We start from the raw sequence: 6,000 nt of genomic DNA, 5'->3' as shown, positions 1-6,000 counted from the left end.
CATCATAGGTTCTTCCACAGTGCTCACGGCTGCAGTGTGGGTGCCTTGCAAACATTTACTTCATAAGAATCCTGTGAGATGAGGGGATATTATTATTCTACAGCTGGGGAAGAGACAGATGAAGGTCAAAAGTGTCCACTAATTTTAGGTGCCCATTTTGAGACACCTAGGACCTGTATAATGCTGTGCTTAGCATCATATAGCACTTAATATGTTCAAAGCACAATTCCCATTGACTTCAGTTGCAGGTGTGAGTGCTAAGCACTTCTGCAAATCAGACCTCAGATTTGACACTCAGAAAATGAAGGCCGCACAATTAGTGACCACCTGTGAAAAGTTTAGTTTCAATTACCTGCCTACCATCACGCAGGAACTCTGACAGAGGCAGAGAGAGGCTCTGATTCTCCAGGGTAGCATTCAACTGCCTTAACATGAGACTATCCTTACTTCCTGAAATTCCTGCCTTATTCACAACACACCCTCCAACTTCTTTAACAAATTGTTATTTATTATTTGTATTATCGTAGCGCCTAGAAGCCCTAGTCATAGACTAGGAGCCCATTGTGCTAGGCACCGCACTAACACAACACAACAGTTCCCTGCACCAAGCATCCTACAATCTAAATATGAGACAAGAGATGGCTAGAGACAGTCAAGAGAGTCCAACTAAACAATGGGACAATACTGATCAGTATGGTAGGCAGTGCTATCAGCCAACCCTAGCCTAACTCTTGTCAAGTTTTATGTAGGAAGAGGAGAGTTTTAAGGAGGGAATTGAAGAGTGAAGTAGCTTTGCAGGTGCTTACGTGGAGCACCTCCCAGGCATAAAGGGCACCAGAGGAGAAAGCACAAAGATGCTCATTAGCAAATTTTATGAGTGGGTGATGGGGGCTGTCATTATGGGCCTATTGAAGGCAGGCACTGACCTTTTGCTACGGACTGAGGCAGGGAACCTACAGGCGACAGCCTCCTTTGCAAAACAACTTTGATTTGCCCTGAGCGCACCATCCATCCTGTGTACTGACTGGGGCTAGGATCATGTAAACAAACTGGTACGTGATGCAATTAAAGACTTATCATAATTCATAGGCACAAGGGGGCTGAGCTAAGGCTGCATGCACAACCTTCACTAGCTTCTCTCAACCCCCCAGTTCCCAGGCCCAGGCCCAATCTCCTCCCAGCACTACTGCTACACGCACCCCTCCCCACCCAGGTCTGGCTCTCGTCCTCCCTGCATTCCAGTCAGGCCGACTCCTCCTCCAGGCTTCCTGGGCACCCGGGGTGGGAGCAGTCAGAGCACCAGAAAGACAAGCTCCCTGCTGTCAGATGCGGTGTCCAGTGTCACAATAGGCCCTACCAGTGAGGAGCAACAATTGCAAGAGGCATCCTGCCCAGCTCCTGCAGCCCCAGTCTGCAGCATGCCCAGTTATGTTCTCTTTGGAAAATTTAGCTGCCAAACTCTGTCTCTGCTGAGTATGTGCAAATTGAAATTTTTCAATGGCTTATAACTGGGCCAAAGGTGGGGTGTGACCCTCCCCTCTCCCAGAACAGCAAAAGGCACATCTCTGACACCAGGGTGGCTGCCCCCTCCAAATTTCAAGTCCCCGTTTTAAAGCATGGGGCACTAGAGATTCTCAATGAAATGTCTGTAAGCATGGGCGGCGGGTATAATAGGCTGGGGGAGGCAAAGCTTCCCCTGGCACAGCCCCCACCACCCCGCCACCGGACACCTGGGCCGTGGTGGTTTCGCCTGTGCTCCGCCTCTTCCCCTCCCTAATCTGCCCCTGCCCCCAAGGTCCCCACTGCTCGCCACTTCCTGGTGAGTCCCTCCTCACTCCTCTCCTCCACTCCACTCCACCACCCTGCTCCAGAGGCCCCCGCCACTATCCACATCCCTCTTCTCCTCCACTCCCCTCCCCGTGAGATCCCCCCCCCCAGCCCCCTGCATCCCTCCTCACCCCCCCCCACAGGGGAGGGGGATGGAGGAGAGGAGGGACACAACGGGTGATGGGGAGAGGAGGAGGGATGTGGTGAGCTGCAGCGAGGGGGCCAAGCAGGGAGGGAGCTGAGCAGGGAGGGGGTGGAGCGGGGGTGGGGCCTGGAGCAGAGGGGGGGAGCGTGGGTGGTGCCACTGGCAGAAGAGGCAGGACATGGAACTAGCCTCTTCCAGCTTTACCCGCTGACCATGTCTGTCAGATATTTTTTTTAACACAGGCAAAACATCATCATCAACTCAGGCCCTCAGGTTGTCCAGCCGGGCACTCTCTGTCAGAGATGACCTTCCTGTTGTGCACTCAGGTTTCGATCTCAATGTCCTGAAATTGACTGTGGCCCCTACTAGGTCTGTTGCTATAAGAAGATGGGAGGATGTGCCACCTCCTCCTCCATCTTCAGGGCCTTGTCTGCGGCCACCTCTATGGGAGCAGGGAGTGCACCGAGCAGATGCTCTCTTTCTCCTGCTGTAGGTGCTCTGTGGCATCCAGCTGTCCACATGGCAGAGAACACAGGGAGGACGAGATGCAGCCACATACCCAGGCTATGTCAGGGTGAACCAAAGGAAGTGGGGCCAGTGATCACTAAGTCACACAATACGCTCCCAGCTACAAATACTGTCAGCTGGTCATACTCTGGGAAAGGGGTCAAAAAACTTTTTAAAAAGATTATTAGTATTAGGCAGGTAATGTTTTGGTGGATCCAGGCCCACTAGAGTTCTAAGCTGCCCTGCCTCCACAGAGGTCATCATGTGTGAGGTGAGCACTCTAAAGGCTGGCTAGCTGCTGAGAGTGAATTAGGGAAAGACTTTTTTCACGACTTACGCACACAGCAAGATTTCACATGCTCTACATCCAGAATGCAATTTAGGATTATTTGTGACAAAGAAAGCCCTTAACTAAATTTTAAGGTGGCTAACGAACCTATTACTCATAGCTTTGAATGTTAAATGGTGGCTTTGAAGTCAACATATCCCTAGTGTCATTTATATGGCGCTGCAAAATTAAAACAAAGCCAGCATTCAGAGTAACCCATACCAAAGAAGAGCAGTAAGCATTAGCTGCCTGAACTGTGTGCATGCTTTTTCGATTGGTGTTCCAATGTGGTTTGCAGAAGTTACCACGTTTTCAAAAGTCTCCAGTGAACTAAAGTTCTCACTATGATACCACAGTCATCAATATTTTGTCTGCTCCGACTTTATAACAACTTTACTCTGCACTTGACACATTACAAATATCTTTAATACATCCTGCGCTTATGCAGAAAGCCTCATTTACAAGGTGTAATGTTCGGTAAAGCTTATTTGACATACGGTCCCACCAGCAACCAGATTTTTTGAAGGAGGTAACTAATATATTTGATAGGGGCAATTCCCAGGGCTGGGAAGAAGCTATTTGTTTTCCCCTTAAAATAAGAGACAAGCCAGGTGGGAATTCATGTTCAGAAGAATGTGTGTGGTGGATTGGGAAAAAGGCAGCTTTCCATGGGGGTATAGCTTCCTTGCAAACCTCTGTTCTAACAGTGGTTCTGTGGGGGGTTTTATTGGGCCTCAGTGACACCATGTTCATTGGGCTTCAGTGACACCATATCCACTGTGCTAGGTCGGCATTGAATCTAGATCTGAATCTTGGAGAAGACTCTATCACTGCCTCATACCCCTTTGGTAAGAAAGGGAAAATAAGATGGACTCCCAGGGACAGGAGGGGGAGATGGGAGTGGTAAAGGGTGTTGCTACCCAGGAAACACCTTCCAAAGAAGAAATTAACTCATAAAGCTTTTATCTGAGGGAAGCTGAAAGCCTGTCAATTAAAGGGAATAAAGAACAATTAAAACCAACTTTGAGAGAGCTATTGAGAAGAAAGATTCCACATTGGCACAGACTTATGAAGGTGTGAATGCAGCCAGAAATGGGTGACATTACAGCAAAGAAAGCTGCTGCCTCACATATTTGCTTAAGATGTTTGAGGCTTGGTGGGGAAAAAGGTTACCAAAGCAAAGGCTAATGGGAGAAAAAATCAGTGGCTTTGAAAAGCTTGATACAAGATTGGCAGATTCAATCTTTTGGCACTTCAGCTAGCCACCTGTGTATACCCTCCCATCCGGACCAAAGCTCCCTTGTCTTAATGCTTGTTTTTCTTTTGCCTCTTTTGTTAACGAACTGTTCAAGACTAGCATGACAGGCTCCTGAGTTCCCTGAAAGTGCATCAGAAGTCATCAAATAAAGGAATGAAATATTGAAGAAACATACCTGCACAGTTGGCTTTGTAGAAAATATGATTTTCTTTCATTGTGCAGAGAGGATCCGGCTGAAATAGGATTAGTTTGGAATAAAGAGGAACTCAGAGATGACATTCTCTACCCATTGAGGTCCATTGTCCTTCCATTGTGCTCTGGGTCTCTCTTTAGTGTGTAAAGCCTCTTCTTTTGATGACTTAAGAACTCAAACAAAACATTTGATCATCAAAGTCATTTCCAACTAGAAGCTATAGAAAATATACCCCAAAATAGAGTATTAAACTGTATAAATAAACTTATCTTGGAACAATTGGCATGTAGAGTGCAAGTCTTCCGTACTGTACTTTATGCTAGCGATACACTGCTAAGAGGATTACAATTTAAAAATCAATATCTCATTAGAAGAATTTCTTTTGGCTAGCAAGAAATTAGATGACTGCTCTTTATATGGAGGTAATGGCAAATCCTTTATCCCTCTAACTTTAAGCCCATAACAAATTATTAAAACTTTCTGCAGATTCTTGCTCTACACAGAGATGTATTTCAGCAATATACGAAATTCAGACTTACTTAAATCAGAATTTGTGACCCAGGGACCTTGTGATGCCAGGTAGCACATTGGTCCATAGGGTTTTACAGGGATCCCCTCGGTCAGATATATGCAAAATAGTTCACCAAAGGGTGGTATGTCAGGTTTCTACAGAGAGCCAGGAGCCCTCTAGTCATTATAAACATTGTGCAATGTATATGGGGATAATATTTAAGAAGTTATGTATCTATTACTGAAAATTATGTTCTTAAGGTCTTGGTGGTAAGGCCAGTCACCGTGACATCCTCGGACATGTTCCTTCCAGGCAGGTGGTAATAGATGCTTATCTCCCTGTCTAGTCATTTGTGCATTATATATTGTCTGCCTCACAATAGAGGCCTATTTGCATACTGAACCTGGTACCAATCAAAAGGTTGCAAAATCTAGAAGACAGAAAATCTACAGGAAGGAACAAAACAGGAGGTGGAAGTTCTATTTATGAATGAAGATAAAGGATGGGACTTGTATATCTTGGGAGGCAAAGGAACACAGAGGGTCCTTCTCTTAGGAGACAAGCTGGTAGCATATCTATCTCGTGAAAAGAGGATCACAGCCAAACCTGGCTGTAACATGCTGCAAGGACTTTGGGTGACCTATACTCTACAAGACATGAGTGTATCTAGTTAATTAAGTCTAGGTTCTAGAATGCATGTTATGCTTTTATTCTATATGTAACCATTTGTTTCCAGTACTTCTACCTGCTATAACGTGAATCTCTGTACTTTGTTAAATAAACTTATACTTGCTTTCACTCTAAACATATCTGAGTGGTGTGTGTTCAGGAGAGCGATGATCAGAGATGGAACTGGTGGGCTGGGGTGTACTGTTCTTTGGAAATAGCAAATCTGTGAATACTGTGTGTCCAGTGGAACAGGGGCTGGACACTCCAGAGAGACATTTGGAGGCCTCAAGGGCTGGAGTATGCCTATCACTTACCCGTGGAGAGCCAGTGGGGCCTGCGAGGCCTAGGGGGGAGTGCTGGTGTTGCCCCTGGCTGGTGGAGTTTGGGAGCTGACACAGACAAGGGCAGGTAGTGAGGTGCCTCACAACGCTCAGGAAGTGTCACTGTGGCATAGGCGGCAGGGTGTAGACCCCATCTGCTGGTTAGCCAAGGGTCATACTCCAGCAACTCATATACCAGCCAATATAAATACTAAGCGATTCAACAGTGAGAAAGTCGGAAA

Source organism: Eretmochelys imbricata, chromosome 1, assembly GCF_965152235.1.
Source record: "Eretmochelys imbricata isolate rEreImb1 chromosome 1, rEreImb1.hap1, whole genome shotgun sequence".
In the NCBI taxonomy this organism is placed as follows: domain Eukaryota; kingdom Metazoa; phylum Chordata; order Testudines; family Cheloniidae; genus Eretmochelys; species Eretmochelys imbricata.
Note: the sequence above shows the minus strand (reverse complement) of the source record.